At 54.5% G+C, this 16,294-nt stretch overlaps 40 non-coding genes across 40 annotated transcripts; 8 read left to right on the top strand and 32 right to left on the bottom strand.

Moving 5' to 3' along the window:
- Nucleotides 1-375: 375 nt before the first annotated feature.
- Trnai-aau (transfer RNA isoleucine (anticodon AAU)) lies at nucleotides 376-449 on the bottom strand. Its single transcript has one exon. It is a non-coding gene; the product is annotated as a tRNA-Ile (tRNA).
- A 198-nt stretch (nucleotides 450-647) lies between these two features.
- On the bottom strand, nucleotides 648-719 carry Trnae-uuc (transfer RNA glutamic acid (anticodon UUC)). The gene has a single exon. It is a non-coding gene; the product is annotated as a tRNA-Glu (tRNA).
- Nucleotides 720-1,000: 281 nt separating this feature from the next.
- Trnam-cau (transfer RNA methionine (anticodon CAU)) lies at nucleotides 1,001-1,073 on the bottom strand. Its single transcript has one exon. It is a non-coding gene; the product is annotated as a tRNA-Met (tRNA).
- Nucleotides 1,074-1,366: 293 nt separating this feature from the next.
- On the bottom strand, nucleotides 1,367-1,437 carry Trnag-gcc (transfer RNA glycine (anticodon GCC)). The gene has a single exon. It is a non-coding gene; the product is annotated as a tRNA-Gly (tRNA).
- A 341-nt stretch (nucleotides 1,438-1,778) lies between these two features.
- Nucleotides 1,779-1,850, top strand: Trnag-ucc (transfer RNA glycine (anticodon UCC)). Its single transcript has one exon. It is a non-coding gene; the product is annotated as a tRNA-Gly (tRNA).
- Nucleotides 1,851-2,436: 586 nt separating this feature from the next.
- On the bottom strand, nucleotides 2,437-2,510 carry Trnai-aau (transfer RNA isoleucine (anticodon AAU)). The gene has a single exon. It is a non-coding gene; the product is annotated as a tRNA-Ile (tRNA).
- A 198-nt stretch (nucleotides 2,511-2,708) lies between these two features.
- Nucleotides 2,709-2,780, bottom strand: Trnae-uuc (transfer RNA glutamic acid (anticodon UUC)). The gene has a single exon. It is a non-coding gene; the product is annotated as a tRNA-Glu (tRNA).
- A 281-nt stretch (nucleotides 2,781-3,061) lies between these two features.
- Trnam-cau (transfer RNA methionine (anticodon CAU)) lies at nucleotides 3,062-3,134 on the bottom strand. Its single transcript has one exon. It is a non-coding gene; the product is annotated as a tRNA-Met (tRNA).
- Nucleotides 3,135-3,427: 293 nt separating this feature from the next.
- On the bottom strand, nucleotides 3,428-3,498 carry Trnag-gcc (transfer RNA glycine (anticodon GCC)). The gene has a single exon. It is a non-coding gene; the product is annotated as a tRNA-Gly (tRNA).
- Nucleotides 3,499-3,839: 341 nt separating this feature from the next.
- On the top strand, nucleotides 3,840-3,911 carry Trnag-ucc (transfer RNA glycine (anticodon UCC)). The gene has a single exon. It is a non-coding gene; the product is annotated as a tRNA-Gly (tRNA).
- A 586-nt stretch (nucleotides 3,912-4,497) lies between these two features.
- Trnai-aau (transfer RNA isoleucine (anticodon AAU)) lies at nucleotides 4,498-4,571 on the bottom strand. Its single transcript has one exon. It is a non-coding gene; the product is annotated as a tRNA-Ile (tRNA).
- Nucleotides 4,572-4,769: 198 nt separating this feature from the next.
- On the bottom strand, nucleotides 4,770-4,841 carry Trnae-uuc (transfer RNA glutamic acid (anticodon UUC)). The gene has a single exon. It is a non-coding gene; the product is annotated as a tRNA-Glu (tRNA).
- A 281-nt stretch (nucleotides 4,842-5,122) lies between these two features.
- Trnam-cau (transfer RNA methionine (anticodon CAU)) lies at nucleotides 5,123-5,195 on the bottom strand. Its single transcript has one exon. It is a non-coding gene; the product is annotated as a tRNA-Met (tRNA).
- Nucleotides 5,196-5,488: 293 nt separating this feature from the next.
- Trnag-gcc (transfer RNA glycine (anticodon GCC)) lies at nucleotides 5,489-5,559 on the bottom strand. Its single transcript has one exon. It is a non-coding gene; the product is annotated as a tRNA-Gly (tRNA).
- A 341-nt stretch (nucleotides 5,560-5,900) lies between these two features.
- On the top strand, nucleotides 5,901-5,972 carry Trnag-ucc (transfer RNA glycine (anticodon UCC)). Its single transcript has one exon. It is a non-coding gene; the product is annotated as a tRNA-Gly (tRNA).
- A 586-nt stretch (nucleotides 5,973-6,558) lies between these two features.
- Trnai-aau (transfer RNA isoleucine (anticodon AAU)) lies at nucleotides 6,559-6,632 on the bottom strand. The gene has a single exon. It is a non-coding gene; the product is annotated as a tRNA-Ile (tRNA).
- Nucleotides 6,633-6,830: 198 nt separating this feature from the next.
- Trnae-uuc (transfer RNA glutamic acid (anticodon UUC)) lies at nucleotides 6,831-6,902 on the bottom strand. The gene has a single exon. It is a non-coding gene; the product is annotated as a tRNA-Glu (tRNA).
- A 281-nt stretch (nucleotides 6,903-7,183) lies between these two features.
- Nucleotides 7,184-7,256, bottom strand: Trnam-cau (transfer RNA methionine (anticodon CAU)). The gene has a single exon. It is a non-coding gene; the product is annotated as a tRNA-Met (tRNA).
- A 293-nt stretch (nucleotides 7,257-7,549) lies between these two features.
- Trnag-gcc (transfer RNA glycine (anticodon GCC)) lies at nucleotides 7,550-7,620 on the bottom strand. Its single transcript has one exon. It is a non-coding gene; the product is annotated as a tRNA-Gly (tRNA).
- A 341-nt stretch (nucleotides 7,621-7,961) lies between these two features.
- On the top strand, nucleotides 7,962-8,033 carry Trnag-ucc (transfer RNA glycine (anticodon UCC)). The gene has a single exon. It is a non-coding gene; the product is annotated as a tRNA-Gly (tRNA).
- A 586-nt stretch (nucleotides 8,034-8,619) lies between these two features.
- On the bottom strand, nucleotides 8,620-8,693 carry Trnai-aau (transfer RNA isoleucine (anticodon AAU)). Its single transcript has one exon. It is a non-coding gene; the product is annotated as a tRNA-Ile (tRNA).
- Nucleotides 8,694-8,891: 198 nt separating this feature from the next.
- On the bottom strand, nucleotides 8,892-8,963 carry Trnae-uuc (transfer RNA glutamic acid (anticodon UUC)). The gene has a single exon. It is a non-coding gene; the product is annotated as a tRNA-Glu (tRNA).
- Nucleotides 8,964-9,244: 281 nt separating this feature from the next.
- On the bottom strand, nucleotides 9,245-9,317 carry Trnam-cau (transfer RNA methionine (anticodon CAU)). The gene has a single exon. It is a non-coding gene; the product is annotated as a tRNA-Met (tRNA).
- Nucleotides 9,318-9,610: 293 nt separating this feature from the next.
- Nucleotides 9,611-9,681, bottom strand: Trnag-gcc (transfer RNA glycine (anticodon GCC)). Its single transcript has one exon. It is a non-coding gene; the product is annotated as a tRNA-Gly (tRNA).
- A 341-nt stretch (nucleotides 9,682-10,022) lies between these two features.
- Trnag-ucc (transfer RNA glycine (anticodon UCC)) lies at nucleotides 10,023-10,094 on the top strand. The gene has a single exon. It is a non-coding gene; the product is annotated as a tRNA-Gly (tRNA).
- Nucleotides 10,095-10,680: 586 nt separating this feature from the next.
- Nucleotides 10,681-10,754, bottom strand: Trnai-aau (transfer RNA isoleucine (anticodon AAU)). The gene has a single exon. It is a non-coding gene; the product is annotated as a tRNA-Ile (tRNA).
- A 198-nt stretch (nucleotides 10,755-10,952) lies between these two features.
- On the bottom strand, nucleotides 10,953-11,024 carry Trnae-uuc (transfer RNA glutamic acid (anticodon UUC)). The gene has a single exon. It is a non-coding gene; the product is annotated as a tRNA-Glu (tRNA).
- Nucleotides 11,025-11,305: 281 nt separating this feature from the next.
- Nucleotides 11,306-11,378, bottom strand: Trnam-cau (transfer RNA methionine (anticodon CAU)). Its single transcript has one exon. It is a non-coding gene; the product is annotated as a tRNA-Met (tRNA).
- A 293-nt stretch (nucleotides 11,379-11,671) lies between these two features.
- Trnag-gcc (transfer RNA glycine (anticodon GCC)) lies at nucleotides 11,672-11,742 on the bottom strand. Its single transcript has one exon. It is a non-coding gene; the product is annotated as a tRNA-Gly (tRNA).
- Nucleotides 11,743-12,083: 341 nt separating this feature from the next.
- Trnag-ucc (transfer RNA glycine (anticodon UCC)) lies at nucleotides 12,084-12,155 on the top strand. The gene has a single exon. It is a non-coding gene; the product is annotated as a tRNA-Gly (tRNA).
- A 586-nt stretch (nucleotides 12,156-12,741) lies between these two features.
- Trnai-aau (transfer RNA isoleucine (anticodon AAU)) lies at nucleotides 12,742-12,815 on the bottom strand. The gene has a single exon. It is a non-coding gene; the product is annotated as a tRNA-Ile (tRNA).
- A 198-nt stretch (nucleotides 12,816-13,013) lies between these two features.
- Nucleotides 13,014-13,085, bottom strand: Trnae-uuc (transfer RNA glutamic acid (anticodon UUC)). The gene has a single exon. It is a non-coding gene; the product is annotated as a tRNA-Glu (tRNA).
- Nucleotides 13,086-13,366: 281 nt separating this feature from the next.
- Nucleotides 13,367-13,439, bottom strand: Trnam-cau (transfer RNA methionine (anticodon CAU)). The gene has a single exon. It is a non-coding gene; the product is annotated as a tRNA-Met (tRNA).
- Nucleotides 13,440-13,732: 293 nt separating this feature from the next.
- Nucleotides 13,733-13,803, bottom strand: Trnag-gcc (transfer RNA glycine (anticodon GCC)). The gene has a single exon. It is a non-coding gene; the product is annotated as a tRNA-Gly (tRNA).
- A 341-nt stretch (nucleotides 13,804-14,144) lies between these two features.
- On the top strand, nucleotides 14,145-14,216 carry Trnag-ucc (transfer RNA glycine (anticodon UCC)). The gene has a single exon. It is a non-coding gene; the product is annotated as a tRNA-Gly (tRNA).
- A 586-nt stretch (nucleotides 14,217-14,802) lies between these two features.
- Nucleotides 14,803-14,876, bottom strand: Trnai-aau (transfer RNA isoleucine (anticodon AAU)). The gene has a single exon. It is a non-coding gene; the product is annotated as a tRNA-Ile (tRNA).
- Nucleotides 14,877-15,074: 198 nt separating this feature from the next.
- On the bottom strand, nucleotides 15,075-15,146 carry Trnae-uuc (transfer RNA glutamic acid (anticodon UUC)). Its single transcript has one exon. It is a non-coding gene; the product is annotated as a tRNA-Glu (tRNA).
- Nucleotides 15,147-15,427: 281 nt separating this feature from the next.
- On the bottom strand, nucleotides 15,428-15,500 carry Trnam-cau (transfer RNA methionine (anticodon CAU)). Its single transcript has one exon. It is a non-coding gene; the product is annotated as a tRNA-Met (tRNA).
- A 293-nt stretch (nucleotides 15,501-15,793) lies between these two features.
- Nucleotides 15,794-15,864, bottom strand: Trnag-gcc (transfer RNA glycine (anticodon GCC)). The gene has a single exon. It is a non-coding gene; the product is annotated as a tRNA-Gly (tRNA).
- Nucleotides 15,865-16,205: 341 nt separating this feature from the next.
- On the top strand, nucleotides 16,206-16,277 carry Trnag-ucc (transfer RNA glycine (anticodon UCC)). The gene has a single exon. It is a non-coding gene; the product is annotated as a tRNA-Gly (tRNA).
- The last annotated feature ends 17 nt before the right edge of the window (nucleotides 16,278-16,294 follow it).

Here is a 16,294-nt window from a genome sequence, read left to right as displayed (position 1 = left end):
GGCGATGGACACACAGCACGCCCCCTTCATTTCACGGTGGCGTCTCCCTGGCCGAATCGGGCTGTAGCTCCGAAAACAAAGGAGAAACAAAAATAGGAAGTAAAACTGCCAATAGTGCCCTGTGTTCCCATGCGCTCACCCGCCCAAGTACTGACAAGGGCCAAAGTTGTTACGCATCGGCAATCGGACATTTTCTTTCATTTTCTCTAACCAGTGTATTCAAGATATTATGGCCATTGCCGAGTGAATGCTGTAGTGCTTCCCGACGAGTCGGGTTCGGATCCTCTGTCAACTTCCACGCAGGGTGATGATCATTTGGTCATCACACTCGCCAGCTGAAATCGGCGCTGCCTTTTCGCAGTAGTAAAAGAGAAGTGGCCCGTGGGGGGATCGAACCCACGACCTTCGCGTTATTAGCACGACGCTCTAACCAACTGAGCTAACGGGCCTCGGCAGATGCAGTTGCTCAGCCCTACGCTGGAATCAGGTGGCATGAAGCCATACACCATTCCTATGGTCGTCGTGTGTCTGCTTCCCTAGTCTATATTCTGCTGACGGTCACGAAACAGTAGCTATATTGCGAGCAGGACGGGAAACGGCCGCTCGGACAGCTCAAACTTGTCACGATTCGTGTGGAAAAAATTCCGTTCCGGTACCGGGAATCGAACCCGGGCCTCCTGGGTGAAAGCCAGGTATCCTAGCCACTAGACCACACCGGATGCGGCCGTTTCATTCGACCGTTCGTACGGTCGCTTGTCGCATTGTCGCTCTCTTTGCGAGCATCTTTGCACATACTGACTGGCAAGGCGCGCACCTCAAACGTCGCAGAGCAATGCTTTTGGCTTCATGCTGTGCTGGGAGAAGAGGAATAGGGAAGCTGTATGTAGCAATAACAGGAAGTAAACATTTTCCCGCTGAAGCGTTGAAACGTTGTGGATAACAAACAAGAAATAAGTTGGCGCCCTAGCAACAGCACCACCTTCAGTCACAGAAAATTAGATGCCCCGGGTGAGGATCGAACTCACGACCTTAAGATCATGAGACTTACGCGATGCCTACTGCGCTACCGAGGCAGGCGATCGTTAGACCTTCTGGAATCTTGGTAAGTATCGAATACAAGTGGTAGAGAGTCTGCACTCCCTGGCTCATTTTTTCTGTTGCTACACGTGCATTCACGGCGCGGCAGGCAACTTGCGATGCTAGGCCGACGCCAGTATGTACAATAGCACGCAGGAGTCCAAACGAGCAGTCGTCCGCGCTGCATGATTGGTTCTTTCCATACGGAATCCCGCGGTTCATTCTCATGGCTCACGCAGTTCGAGTGCGAAAGACACGCAGCACCCCTACCGGAGAAAAAACAAAATGATGCATCGGCCGGGAATCGAACTCGGGCCGCCCGCGTGGCAGGCGAGCATTCTACCACTGAACCACCGATGCTCGGGCCAGCGGTACCTTCACGCTGCTTCCCGAGCAGATGTCTCAAGGGAAAGTGGGACTGCCGTCAAGCGCCGTAGCATTCTGTGGAGAAGATGCTGCAGACGCTGAATCCTGCACTGCACTGCTTAAAGATGCCGCCAGAACGCGGTCCTCTGCGTACTCTTGCGTCGCCGGCGCCGACTCTTGCCAAAGGATGCGAAATGTGCGCGGATACGCTGTCCGAATGCGTCTGGATGTGCTCCCCTAGCCTGCCTCGAAATGCGCCTGCCGGGTACGATCACCTTCGGCCGCTGCCGACAGGCGGGAAGCCGACTCAGCGCGGTGGCGGGGCGCTCGCTTGTGCGGTCGTGGTGTAATGGTCAGCATAGTTGCCTTCCAAGCAGTTGATCCGGGTTCGATTCCCGGCCACCGCAGCAGGCTTTTAATTTCGCGTATGAGTACTTTTGCCACGCGCTCTTAAACTATTGTTTTTTCGCCCTCTTACTCGCTGCATACCAGCCCTTAGTGTGTCTCGACTTGTCTCGACTTTGCTCAGCTGACGCGAGAGCTGACGCTCTCAAATCGGCCTATATCAAAACGACAAGCACGAGAAACGACTGAGAGAGGTAAGGAGAGGCGAGGCGAGGCGATGGACACACAGCACGCCCCCTTCATTTCACGGTGGCGTCTCCCTGGCCGAATCGGGCTGTAGCTCCGAAAACAAAGGAGAAACAAAAATAGGAAGTAAAACTGCCAATAGTGCCCTGTGTTCCCATGCGCTCACCCGCCCAAGTACTGACAAGGGCCAAAGTTGTTACGCATCGGCAATCGGACATTTTCTTTCATTTTCTCTAACCAGTGTATTCAAGATATTATGGCCATTGCCGAGTGAATGCTGTAGTGCTTCCCGACGAGTCGGGTTCGGATCCTCTGTCAACTTCCACGCAGGGTGATGATCATTTGGTCATCACACTCGCCAGCTGAAATCGGCGCTGCCTTTTCGCAGTAGTAAAAGAGAAGTGGCCCGTGGGGGGATCGAACCCACGACCTTCGCGTTATTAGCACGACGCTCTAACCAACTGAGCTAACGGGCCTCGGCAGATGCAGTTGCTCAGCCCTACGCTGGAATCAGGTGGCATGAAGCCATACACCATTCCTATGGTCGTCGTGTGTCTGCTTCCCTAGTCTATATTCTGCTGACGGTCACGAAACAGTAGCTATATTGCGAGCAGGACGGGAAACGGCCGCTCGGACAGCTCAAACTTGTCACGATTCGTGTGGAAAAAATTCCGTTCCGGTACCGGGAATCGAACCCGGGCCTCCTGGGTGAAAGCCAGGTATCCTAGCCACTAGACCACACCGGATGCGGCCGTTTCATTCGACCGTTCGTACGGTCGCTTGTCGCATTGTCGCTCTCTTTGCGAGCATCTTTGCACATACTGACTGGCAAGGCGCGCACCTCAAACGTCGCAGAGCAATGCTTTTGGCTTCATGCTGTGCTGGGAGAAGAGGAATAGGGAAGCTGTATGTAGCAATAACAGGAAGTAAACATTTTCCCGCTGAAGCGTTGAAACGTTGTGGATAACAAACAAGAAATAAGTTGGCGCCCTAGCAACAGCACCACCTTCAGTCACAGAAAATTAGATGCCCCGGGTGAGGATCGAACTCACGACCTTAAGATCATGAGACTTACGCGCTGCCTACTGCGCTACCGAGGCAGGCGATCGTTAGACCTTCTGGAATCTTGGTAAGTATCGAATACAAGTGGTAGAGAGTCTGCACTCCCTGGCTCATTTTTTCTGTTGCTACACGTGCATTCACGGCGCGGCAGGCAACTTGCGATGCTAGGCCGACGCCAGTATGTACAATAGCACGCAGGAGCCCAAACGAGCAGTCGTCCGCGCTGCATGATTGGTTCTTTCCATACGGAATCCCGCGGTTCATTCTCATGGCTCACGCAGTTCGAGTGCGAAAGACACGCAGCACCCCTACCGGAGAAAAAACAAAATGATGCATCGGCCGGGAATCGAACTCGGGCCGCCCGCGTGGCAGGCGAGCATTCTACCACTGAACCACCGATGCTCGGGCCAGCGGTACCTTCACGCTGCTTCCCGAGCAGATGTCTGAAGGGAAAGTGGGACTGCCGTCAAGCGCCGTAGCATTCTGTGGAGAAGATGCTGCAGACGCTGAATCCTGCACTGCACTGCTTAAAGATGCCGCCAGAACGCGGTCCTCTGCGTACTCTTGCGTCGCCGGCGCCGACTCTTGCCAAAGGATGCGAAATGTGCGCGGATACGCTGTCCGAATGCGTCTGGATGTGCTCCCCTAGCCTGCCTCGAAATGCGCCTGCCGGGTACGATCACCTTCGGCCGCTGCCGACAGGCGGGAAGCCGACTCAGCGCGGTGGCGGGGCGCTCGCTTGTGCGGTCGTGGTGTAATGGTCAGCATAGTTGCCTTCCAAGCAGTTGATCCGGGTTCGATTCCCGGCCACCGCAGCAGGCTTTTAATTTCGCGTATGAGTACTTTTGCCACGCGCTCTTAAACTATTGTTTTTTCGCCCTCTTACTCGCTGCATACCAGCCCTTAGTGTGTCTCGACTTGTCTCGACTTTGCTCAGCTGACGCGAGAGCTGACGCTCTCAAATCGGCCTATATCAAAACGACAAGCACGAGAAACGACTGAGAGAGGTAAGGAGAGGCGAGGCGAGGCGATGGACACACAGCACGCCCCCTTCATTTCACGGTGGCGTCTCCCTGGCCGAATCGGGCTGTAGCTCCGAAAACAAAGGAGAAACAAAAATAGGAAGTAAAACTGCCAATAGTGCCCTGTGTTCCCATGCGCTCACCCGCCCAAGTACTGACAAGGGCCAAAGTTGTTACGCATCGGCAATCGGACATTTTCTTTCATTTTCTCTAACCAGTGTATTCAAGATATTATGGCCATTGCCGAGTGAATGCTGTAGTGCTTCCCGACGAGTCGGGTTCGGATCCTCTGTCAACTTCCACGCAGGGTGATGATCATTTGGTCATCACACTCGCCAGCTGAAATCGGCGCTGCCTTTTCGCAGTAGTAAAAGAGAAGTGGCCCGTGGGGGGATCGAACCCACGACCTTCGCGTTATTAGCACGACGCTCTAACCAACTGAGCTAACGGGCCTCGGCAGATGCAGTTGCTCAGCCCTACGCTGGAATCAGGTGGCATGAAGCCATACACCATTCCTATGGTCGTCGTGTGTCTGCTTCCCTAGTCTATATTCTGCTGACGGTCACGAAACAGTAGCTATATTGCGAGCAGGACGGGAAACGGCCGCTCGGACAGCTCAAACTTGTCACGATTCGTGTGGAAAAAATTCCGTTCCGGTACCGGGAATCGAACCCGGGCCTCCTGGGTGAAAGCCAGGTATCCTAGCCACTAGACCACACCGGATGCGGCCGTTTCATTCGACCGTTCGTACGGTCGCTTGTCGCATTGTCGCTCTCTTTGCGAGCATCTTTGCACATACTGACTGGCAAGGCGCGCACCTCAAACGTCGCAGAGCAATGCTTTTGGCTTCATGCTGTGCTGGGAGAAGAGGAATAGGGAAGCTGTATGTAGCAATAACAGGAAGTAAACATTTTCCCGCTGAAGCGTTGAAACGTTGTGGATAACAAACAAGAAATAAGTTGGCGCCCTAGCAACAGCACCACCTTCAGTCACAGAAAATTAGATGCCCCGGGTGAGGATCGAACTCACGACCTTAAGATCATGAGACTTACGCGCTGCCTACTGCGCTACCGAGGCAGGCGATCGTTAGACCTTCTGGAATCTTGGTAAGTATCGAATACAAGTGGTAGAGAGTCTGCACTCCCTGGCTCATTTTTTCTGTTGCTACACGTGCATTCACGGCGCGGCAGGCAACTTGCGATGCTAGGCCGACGCCAGTATGTACAATAGCACGCAGGAGTCCAAACGAGCAGTCGTCCGCGCTGCATGATTGGTTCTTTCCATACGGAATCCCGCGGTTCATTCTCATGGCTCACGCAGTTCGAGTGCGAAAGACACGCAGCACCCCTACCGGAGAAAAAACAAAATGATGCATCGGCCGGGAATCGAACCCGGGCCGCCCGCGTGGCAGGCGAGCATTCTACCACTGAACCACCGATGCTCGGGCCAGCGGTACCTTCACGCTGCTTCCCGAGCAGATGTCTCAAGGGAAAGTGGGACTGCCGTCAAGCGCCGTAGCATTCTGTGGAGAAGATGCTGCAGACGCTGAATCCTGCACTGCACTGCTTAAAGATGCCGCCAGAACGCGGTCCTCTGCGTACTCTTGCGTCGCCGGCGCCGACTCTTGCCAAAGGATGCGAAATGTGCGCGGATACGCTGTCCGAATGCGTCTGGATGTGCTCCCCTAGCCTGCCTCGAAATGCGCCTGCCGGGTACGATCACCTTCGGCCGCTGCCGACAGGCGGGAAGCCGACTCAGCGCGGTGGCGGGGCGCTCGCTTGTGCGGTCGTGGTGTAATGGTCAGCATAGTTGCCTTCCAAGCAGTTGATCCGGGTTCGATTCCCGGCCACCGCAGCAGGCTTTTAATTTCGCGTATGAGTACTTTTGCCACGCGCTCTTAAACTATTGTTTTTTCGCCCTCTTACTCGCTGCATACCAGCCCTTAGTGTGTCTCGACTTGTCTCGACTTTGCTCAGCTGACGCGAGAGCTGACGCTCTCAAATCGGCCTATATCAAAACGACAAGCACGAGAAACGACTGAGAGAGGTAAGGAGAGGCGAGGCGAGGCGATGGACACACAGCACGCCCCCTTCATTTCACGGTGGCGTCTCCCTGGCCGAATCGGGCTGTAGCTCCGAAAACAAAGGAGAAACAAAAATAGGAAGTAAAACTGCCAATAGTGCCCTGTGTTCCCATGCGCTCACCCGCCCAAGTACTGACAAGGGCCAAAGTTGTTACGCATCGGCAATCGGACATTTTCTTTCATTTTCTCTAACCAGTGTATTCAAGATATTATGGCCATTGCCGAGTGAATGCTGTAGTGCTTCCCGACGAGTCGGGTTCGGATCCTCTGTCAACTTCCACGCAGGGTGATGATCATTTGGTCATCACACTCGCCAGCTGAAATCGGCGCTGCCTTTTCGCAGTAGTAAAAGAGAAGTGGCCCGTGGGGGGATCGAACCCACGACCTTCGCGTTATTAGCACGACGCTCTAACCAACTGAGCTAACGGGCCTCGGCAGATGCAGTTGCTCAGCCCTACGCTGGAATCAGGTGGCATGAAGCCATACACCATTCCTATGGTCGTCGTGTGTCTGCTTCCCTAGTCTATATTCTGCTGACGGTCACGAAACAGTAGCTATATTGCGAGCAGGACGGGAAACGGCCGCTCGGACAGCTCAAACTTGTCACGATTCGTGTGGAAAAAATTCCGTTCCGGTACCGGGAATCGAACCCGGGCCTCCTGGGTGAAAGCCAGGTATCCTAGCCACTAGACCACACCGTATGCGGCCGTTTCATTCGACCGTTCGTACGGTCGCTTGTCGCATTGTCGCTCTCTTTGCGAGCATCTTTGCACATACTGACTGGCAAGGCGCGCACCTCAAACGTCGCAGAGCAATGCTTTTGGCTTCATGCTGTGCTGGGAGAAGAGGAATAGGGAAGCTGTATGTAGCAATAACAGGAAGTAAACATTTTCCCGCTGAAGCGTTGAAACGTTGTGGATAACAAACAAGAAATAAGTTGGCGCCCTAGCAACAGCACCACCTTCAGTCACAGAAAATTAGATGCCCCGGGTGAGGATCGAACTCACGACCTTAAGATCATGAGACTTAGGCGCTGCCTACTGCGCTACCGAGGCAGGCGATCGTTAGACCTTCTGGAATCTTGGTAAGTATCGAATACAAGTGGTAGAGAGTCTGCACTCCCTGGCTCATTTTTTCTGTTGCTACACGTGCATTCACGGCGCGGCAGGCAACTTGCGATGCTAGGCCGACGCCAGTATGTACAATAGCACGCAGGAGTCCAAACGAGCAGTCGTCCGCGCTGCATGATTGGTTCTTTCCATACGGAATCCCGCGGTTCATTCTCATGGCTCACGCAGTTCGAGTGCGAAAGACACGCAGCACCCCTACCGGAGAAAAAACAAAATGATGCATCGGCCGGGAATCGAACCCGGGCCGCCCGCGTGGCAGGCGAGCATTCTACCACTGAACCACCGATGCTCGGGCCAGCGGTACCTTCACGCTGCTTCCCGAGCAGATGTCTCAAGGGAAAGTGGGACTGCCGTCAAGCGCCGTAGCATTCTGTGGAGAAGATGCTGCAGACGCTGAATCCTGCACTGCACTGCTTAAAGATGCCGCCAGAACGCGGTCCTCTGCGTACTCTTGCGTCGCCGGCGCCGACTCTTGCCAAAGGATGCGAAATGTGCGCGGATACGCTGTCCGAATGCGTCTGGATGTGCTCCCCTAGCCTGCCTCGAAATGCGCCTGCCGGGTACGATCACCTTCGGCCGCTGCCGACAGGCGGGAAGCCGACTCAGCGCGGTGGCGGGGCGCTCGCTTGTGCGGTCGTGGTGTAATGGTCAGCATAGTTGCCTTCCAAGCAGTTGATCCGGGTTCGATTCCCGGCCACCGCAGCAGGCTTTTAATTTCGCGTATGAGTACTTTTGCCACGCGCTCTTAAACTATTGTTTTTTCGCCCTCTTACTCGCTGCATACCAGCCCTTAGTGTGTCTCGACTTGTCTCGACTTTGCTCAGCTGACGCGAGAGCTGACGCTCTCAAATCGGCCTATATCAAAACGACAAGCACGAGAAACGACTGAGAGAGGTAAGGAGAGGCGAGGCGAGGCGATGGACACACAGCACGCCCCCTTCATTTCACGGTGGCGTCTCCCTGGCCGAATCGGGCTGTAGCTCCGAAAACAAAGGAGAAACAAAAATAGGAAGTAAAACTGCCAATAGTGCCCTGTGTTCCCATGCGCTCACCCGCCCAAGTACTGACAAGGGCCAAAGTTGTTACGCATCGGCAATCGGACATTTTCTTTCATTTTCTCTAACCAGTGTATTCAAGATATTATGGCCATTGCCGAGTGAATGCTGTAGTGCTTCCCGACGAGTCGGGTTCGGATCCTCTGTCAACTTCCACGCAGGGTGATGATCATTTGGTCATCACACTCGCCAGCTGAAATCGGCGCTGCCTTTTCGCAGTAGTAAAAGAGAAGTGGCCCGTGGGGGGATCGAACCCACGACCTTCGCGTTATTAGCACGACGCTCTAACCAACTGAGCTAACGGGCCTCGGCAGATGCAGTTGCTCAGCCCTACGCTGGAATCAGGTGGCATGAAGCCATACACCATTCCTATGGTCGTCGTGTGTCTGCTTCCCTAGTCTATATTCTGCTGACGGTCACGAAACAGTAGCTATATTGCGAGCAGGACGGGAAACGGCCGCTCGGACAGCTCAAACTTGTCACGATTCGTGTGGAAAAAATTCCGTTCCGGTACCGGGAATCGAACCCGGGCCTCCTGGGTGAAAGCCAGGTATCCTAGCCACTAGACCACACCGGATGCGGCCGTTTCATTCGACCGTTCGTACGGTCGCTTGTCGCATTGTCGCTCTCTTTGCGAGCATCTTTGCACATACTGACTGGCAAGGCGCGCACCTCAAACGTCGCAGAGCAATGCTTTTGGCTTCATGCTGTGCTGGGAGAAGAGGAATAGGGAAGCTGTATGTAGCAATAACAGGAAGTAAACATTTTCCCGCTGAAGCGTTGAAACGTTGTGGATAACAAACAAGAAATAAGTTGGCGCCCTAGCAACAGCACCACCTTCAGTCACAGAAAATTAGATGCCCCGGGTGAGGATCGAACTCACGACCTTAAGATCATGAGACTTACGCGCTGCCTACTGCGCTACCGAGGCAGGCGATCGTTAGACCTTCTGGAATCTTGGTAAGTATCGAATACAAGTGGTAGAGAGTCTGCACTCCCTGGCTCATTTTTTCTGTTGCTACACGTGCATTCACGGCGCGGCAGGCAACTTGCGATGCTAGGCCGACGCCAGTATGTACAATAGCACGCAGGAGTCCAAACGAGCAGTCGTCCGCGCTGCATGATTGGTTCTTTCCATACGGAATCCCGCGGTTCATTCTCATGGCTCACGCAGTTCGAGTGCGAAAGACACGCAGCACCCCTACCGGAGAAAAAACAAAATGATGCATCGGCCGGGAATCGAACCCGGGCCGCCCGCGTGGCAGGCGAGCATTCTACCACTGAACCACCGATGCTCGGGCCAGCGGTACCTTCACGCTGCTTCCCGAGCAGATGTCTCAAGGGAAAGTGGGACTGCCGTCAAGCGCCGTAGCATTCTGTGGAGAAGATGCTGCAGACGCTGAATCCTGCACTGCACTGCTTAAAGATGCCGCCAGAACGCGGTCCTCTGCGTACTCTTGCGTCGCCGGCGCCGACTCTTGCCAAAGGATGCGAAATGTGCGCGGATACGCTGTCCGAATGCGTCTGGATGTGCTCCCCTAGCCTGCCTCGAAATGCGCCTGCCGGGTACGATCACCTTCGGCCGCTGCCGACAGGCGGGAAGCCGACTCAGCGCGGTGGCGGGGCGCTCGCTTGTGCGGTCGTGGTGTAATGGTCAGCATAGTTGCCTTCCAAGCAGTTGATCCGGGTTCGATTCCCGGCCACCGCAGCAGGCTTTTAATTTCGCGTATGAGTACTTTTGCCACGCGCTCTTAAACTATTGTTTTTTCGCCCTCTTACTCGCTGCATACCAGCCCTTAGTGTGTCTCGACTTGTCTCGACTTTGCTCAGCTGACGCGAGAGCTGACGCTCTCAAATCGGCCTATATCAAAACGACAAGCACGAGAAACGACTGAGAGAGGTAAGGAGAGGCGAGGCGAGGCGATGGACACACAGCACGCCCCCTTCATTTCACGGTGGCGTCTCCCTGGCCGAATCGGGCTGTAGCTCCGAAAACAAAGGAGAAACAAAAATAGGAAGTAAAACTGCCAATAGTGCCCTGTGTTCCCATGCGCTCACCCGCCCAAGTACTGACAAGGGCCAAAGTTGTTACGCATCGGCAATCGGACATTTTCTTTCATTTTCTCTAACCAGTGTATTCAAGATATTATGGCCATTGCCGAGTGAATGCTGTAGTGCTTCCCGACGAGTCGGGTTCGGATCCTCTGTCAACTTCCACGCAGGGTGATGATCATTTGGTCATCACACTCGCCAGCTGAAATCGGCGCTGCCTTTTCGCAGTAGTAAAAGAGAAGTGGCCCGTGGGGGGATCGAACCCACGACCTTCGCGTTATTAGCACGACGCTCTAACCAACTGAGCTAACGGGCCTCGGCAGATGCAGTTGCTCAGCCCTACGCTGGAATCAGGTGGCATGAAGCCATACACCATTCCTATGGTCGTCGTGTGTCTGCTTCCCTAGTCTATATTCTGCTGACGGTCACGAAACAGTAGCTATATTGCGAGCAGGACGGGAAACGGCCGCTCGGACAGCTCAAACTTGTCACGATTCGTGTGGAAAAAATTCCGTTCCGGTACCGGGAATCGAACCCGGGCCTCCTGGGTGAAAGCCAGGTATCCTAGCCACTAGACCACACCGGATGCGGCCGTTTCATTCGACCGTTCGTACGGTCGCTTGTCGCATTGTCGCTCTCTTTGCGAGCATCTTTGCACATACTGACTGGCAAGGCGCGCACCTCAAACGTCGCAGAGCAATGCTTTTGGCTTCATGCTGTGCTGGGAGAAGAGGAATAGGGAAGCTGTATGTAGCAATAACAGGAAGTAAACATTTTCCCGCTGAAGCGTTGAAACGTTGTGGATAACAAACAAGAAATAAGTTGGCGCCCTAGCAACAGCACCACCTTCAGTCACAGAAAATTAGATGCCCCGGGTGAGGATCGAACTCACGACTTTAAGATCATGAGACTTACGCGCTGCCTACTGCGCTACCGAGGCAGGCGATCGTTAGACCTTCTGGAATCTTGGTAAGTATCGAATACAAGTGGTAGAGAGTCTGCACTCCCTGGCTCATTTTTTCTGTTGCTACACGTGCATTCACGGCGCGGCAGGCAACTTGCGATGCTAGGCCGACGCCAGTATGTACAATAGCACGCAGGAGTCCAAACGAGCAGTCGTCCGCGCTGCATGATTGGTTCTTTCCATACGGAATCCCGCGGTTCATTCTCATGGCTCACGCAGTTCGAGTGCGAAAGACACGCAGCACCCCTACCGGAGAAAAAACAAAATGATGCATCGGCCGGGAATCGAACCCGGGCCGCCCGCGTGGCAGGCGAGCATTCTACCACTGAACCACCGATGCTCGGGCCAGCGGTACCTTCACGCTGCTTCCCGAGCAGATGTCTCAAGGGAAAGTGGGACTGCCGTCAAGCGCCGTAGCATTCTGTGGAGAAGATGCTGCAGACGCTGAATCCTGCACTGCACTGCTTAAAGATGCCGCCAGAACGCGGTCCTCTGCGTACTCTTGCGTCGCCGGCGCCGACTCTTGCCAAAGGATGCGAAATGTGCGCGGATACGCTGTCCGAATGCGTCTGGATGTGCTCCCCTAGCCTGCCTCGAAATGCGCCTGCCGGGTACGATCACCTTCGGCCGCTGCCGACAGGCGGGAAGCCGACTCAGCGCGGTGGCGGGGCGCTCGCTTGTGCGGTCGTGGTGTAATGGTCAGCATAGTTGCCTTCCAAGCAGTTGATCCGGGTTCGATTCCCGGCCACCGCAGCAGGCTTTTAATTTCGCGTATGAGTACTTTTGCCACGCGCTCTTAAACTATTGTTTTTTCGCCCTCTTACTCGCTGCATACCAGCCCTTAGTGTGTCTCGACTTGTCTCGACTTTGCTCAGCTGACGCGAGAGCTGACGCTCTCAAATCGGCCTATATCAAAACGACAAGCACGAGAAACGACTGAGAGAGGTAAGGAGAGGCGAGGCGAGGCGATGGACACACAGCACGCCCCCTTCATTTCACGGTGGCGTCTCCCTGGCCGAATCGGGCTGTAGCTCCGAAAACAAAGGAGAAACAAAAATAGGAAGTAAAACTGCCAATAGTGCCCTGTGTTCCCATGCGCTCACCCGCCCAAGTACTGACAAGGGCCAAAGTTGTTACGCATCGGCAATCGGACATTTTCTTTCATTTTCTCTAACCAGTGTATTCAAGATATTATGGCCATTGCCGAGTGAATGCTGTAGTGCTTCCCGACGAGTCGGGTTCGGATCCTCTGTCAACTTCCACGCAGGGTGATGATCATTTGGTCATCACACTCGCCAGCTGAAATCGGCGCTGCCTTTTCGCAGTAGTAAAAGAGAAGTGGCCCGTGGGGGGATCGAACCCACGACCTTCGCGTTATTAGCACGACGCTCTAACCAACTGAGCTAACGGGCCTCGGCAGATGCAGTTGCTCAGCCCTACGCTGGAATCAGGTGGCATGAAGCCATACACCATTCCTATGGTCGTCGTGTGTCTGCTTCCCTAGTCTATATTCTGCTGACGGTCACGAAACAGTAGCTATATTGCGAGCAGGACGGGAAACGGCCGCTCGGACAGCTCAAACTTGTCACGATTCGTGTGGAAAAAATTCCGTTCCGGTACCGGGAATCGAACCCGGGCCTCCTGGGTGAAAGCCAGGTATCCTAGCCACTAGACCACACCGGATGCGGCCGTTTCATTCGACCGTTCGTACGGTCGCTTGTCGCATTGTCGCTCTCTTTGCGAGCATCTTTGCACATACTGACTGGCAAGGCGCGCACCTCAAACGTCGCAGAGCAATGCTTTTGGCTTCATGCTGTGCTGGGAGAAGAGGAATAGGGAAGCTGTATGTAGCAATAACAGGAAGTAAACATTTTCCCGCTGAAGCGTTGAAACGTTGTGGATAACAAACAAGAAATAAGTTGGCGCCCTAGCAACAGCACCACCTTCAGTCACAGAAAATTAGATGCCCCGGGTGAGGATCGAACTCACGACCTTAAGATCATGAGACTTACGCGCTGCCTACTGCGCTACCGAGGCAGGCGATCGTTAGACCTTCTGGAATCTTGGTAAGTATCGAATACAAGTGGTAGAGAGTCTGCACTCCCTGGCTCATTTTTTCTGTTGCTACACGTGCATTCACGGCGCGGCAGGCAACTTGCGATGCTAGGCCGACGCCAGTATGTACAATAGCACGCAGGAGTCCAAACGAGCAGTCGTCCGCGCTGCATGATTGGTTCTTTCCATACGGAATCCCGCGGTTCATTCTCATGGCTCACGCAGTTCGAGTGCGAAAGACACGCAGCACCCCTACCGGAGAAAAAACAAAATGATGCATCGGCCGGGAATCGAACCCGGGCCGCCCGCGTGGCAGGCGAGCATTCTACCACTGAACCACCGATGCTCGGGCCAGCGGTACCTTCACGCTGCTTCCCGAGCAGATGTCTCAAGGGAAAGTGGGACTGCCGTCAAGCGCCGTAGCATTCTGTGGAGAAGATGCTGCAGACGCTGAATCCTGCACTGCACTGCTTAAAGATGCCGCCAGAACGCGGTCCTCTGCGTACTCTTGCGTCGCCGGCGCCGACTCTTGCCAAAGGATGCGAAATGTGCGCGGATACGCTGTCCGAATGCGTCTGGATGTGCTCCCCTAGCCTGCCTCGAAATGCGCCTGCCGGGTACGATCACCTTCGGCCGCTGCCGACAGGCGGGAAGCCGACTCAGCGCGGTGGCGGGGCGCTCGCTTGTGCGGTCGTGGTGTAATGGTCAGCATAGTTGCCTTCCAAGCAGTTGATCCGGGTTCGATTCCCGGCCACCGCAGCAGGCTTTTAATTTCGCGTATGAGTACTTTTGCCACGCGCTCTTAAACTATTGTTTTTTCGCCCTCTTACTCGCTGCATACCAGCCCTTAGTGTGTCTCGACTTGTCTCGACTTTGCTCAGCTGACGCGAGAGCTGACGCTCTCAAATCGGCCTATATCAAAACGACAAGCACGAGAAACGACTGAGAGAGGTAAGGAGAGGCGAGGCGAGGCGATGGACACACAGCACGCCCCCTTCATTTCACGGTGGCGTCTCCCTGGCCGAATCGGGCTGTAGCTCCGAAAACAAAGGAGAAACAAAAATAGGAAGTAAAACTGCCAATAGTGCCCTGTGTTCCCATGCGCTCACCCGCCCAAGTACTGACAAGGGCCAAAGTTGTTACGCATCGGCAATCGGACATTTTCTTTCATTTTCTCTAACCAGTGTATTCAAGATATTATGGCCATTGCCGAGTGAATGCTGTAGTGCTTCCCGACGAGTCGGGTTCGGATCCTCTGTCAACTTCCACGCAGGGTGATGATCATTTGGTCATCACACTCGCCAGCTGAAATCGGCGCTGCCTTTTCGCAGTAGTAAAAGAGAAGTGGCCCGTGGGGGGATCGAACCCACGACCTTCGCGTTATTAGCACGACGCTCTAACCAACTGAGCTAACGGGCCTCGGCAGATGCAGTTGCTCAGCCCTACGCTGGAATCAGGTGGCATGAAGCCATACACCATTCCTATGGTCGTCGTGTGTCTGCTTCCCTAGTCTATATTCTGCTGACGGTCACGAAACAGTAGCTATATTGCGAGCAGGACGGGAAACGGCCGCTCGGACAGCTCAAACTTGTCACGATTCGTGTGGAAAAAATTCCGTTCCGGTACCGGGAATCGAACCCGGGCCTCCTGGGTGAAAGCCAGGTATCCTAGCCACTAGACCACACCGGATGCGGCCGTTTCATTCGACCGTTCGTACGGTCGCTTGTCGCATTGTCGCTCTCTTTGCGAGCATCTTTGCACATACTGACTGGCAAGGCGCGCACCTCAAACGTCGCAGAGCAATGCTTTTGGCTTCATGCTGTGCTGGGAGAAGAGGAATAGGGAAGCTGTATGTAGCAATAACAGGAAGTAAACATTTTCCCGCTGAAGCGTTGAAACGTTGTGGATAACAAACAAGAAATAAGTTGGCGCCCTAGCAACAGCACCACCTTCAGTCACAGAAAATTAGATGCCCCGGGTGAGGATCGAACTCACGACTTTAAGATCATGAGACTTACGCGCTGCCTACTGCGCTACCGAGGCAGGCGATCGTTAGACCTTCTGGAATCTTGGTAAGTATCGAATACAAGTGGTAGAGAGTCTGCACTCCCTGGCTCATTTTTTCTGTTGCTACACGTGCATTCACGGCGCGGCAGGCAACTTGCGATGCTAGGCCGACGCCAGTATGTACAATAGCACGCAGGAGTCCAAACGAGCAGTCGTCCGCGCTGCATGATTGGTTCTTTCCATACGGAATCCCGCGGTTCATTCTCATGGCTCACGCAGTTCGAGTGCGAAAGACACGCAGCACCCCTACCGGAGAAGAAACAAAATGATGCATCGGCCGGGAATCGAACCCGGGCCGCCCGCGTGGCAGGCGAGCATTCTACCACTGAACCACCGATGCTCGGGCCAGCGGTACCTTCACGCTGCTTCCCGAGCAGATGTCTCAAGGGAAAGTGGGACTGCCGTCAAGCGCCGTAGCATTCTGTGGAGAAGATGCTGCAGACGCTGAATCCTGCACTGCACTGCTTAAAGATGCCGCCAGAACGCGGTCCTCTGCGTACTCTTGCGTCGCCGGCGCCGACTCTTGCCAAAGGATGCGAAATGTGCGCGGATACGCTGTCCGAATGCGTCTGGATGTGCTCCCCTAGCCTGCCTCGAAATGCGCCTGCCGGGTACGATCACCTTCGGCCGCTGCCGACAGGCGGGAAGCCGACTCAGCGCGGTGGCGGGGCGCTCGCTTGTGCGGTCGTGGTGTAATGGTCAGCATAGTTGCCTTCCAAGCAGTTGATCCGGGTTCGATTCCCGGCCACCGCAGCAGGCTTTTAATTTCG

Source organism: Schistocerca serialis, unplaced genomic scaffold (genome assembly GCF_023864345.2).
Source record: "Schistocerca serialis cubense isolate TAMUIC-IGC-003099 unplaced genomic scaffold, iqSchSeri2.2 HiC_scaffold_1157, whole genome shotgun sequence".
NCBI classification, from domain to species: Eukaryota; Metazoa; Arthropoda; class Insecta; order Orthoptera; family Acrididae; genus Schistocerca; species Schistocerca serialis.
This window is presented reverse-complemented; position numbering and strand designations above follow the sequence as displayed.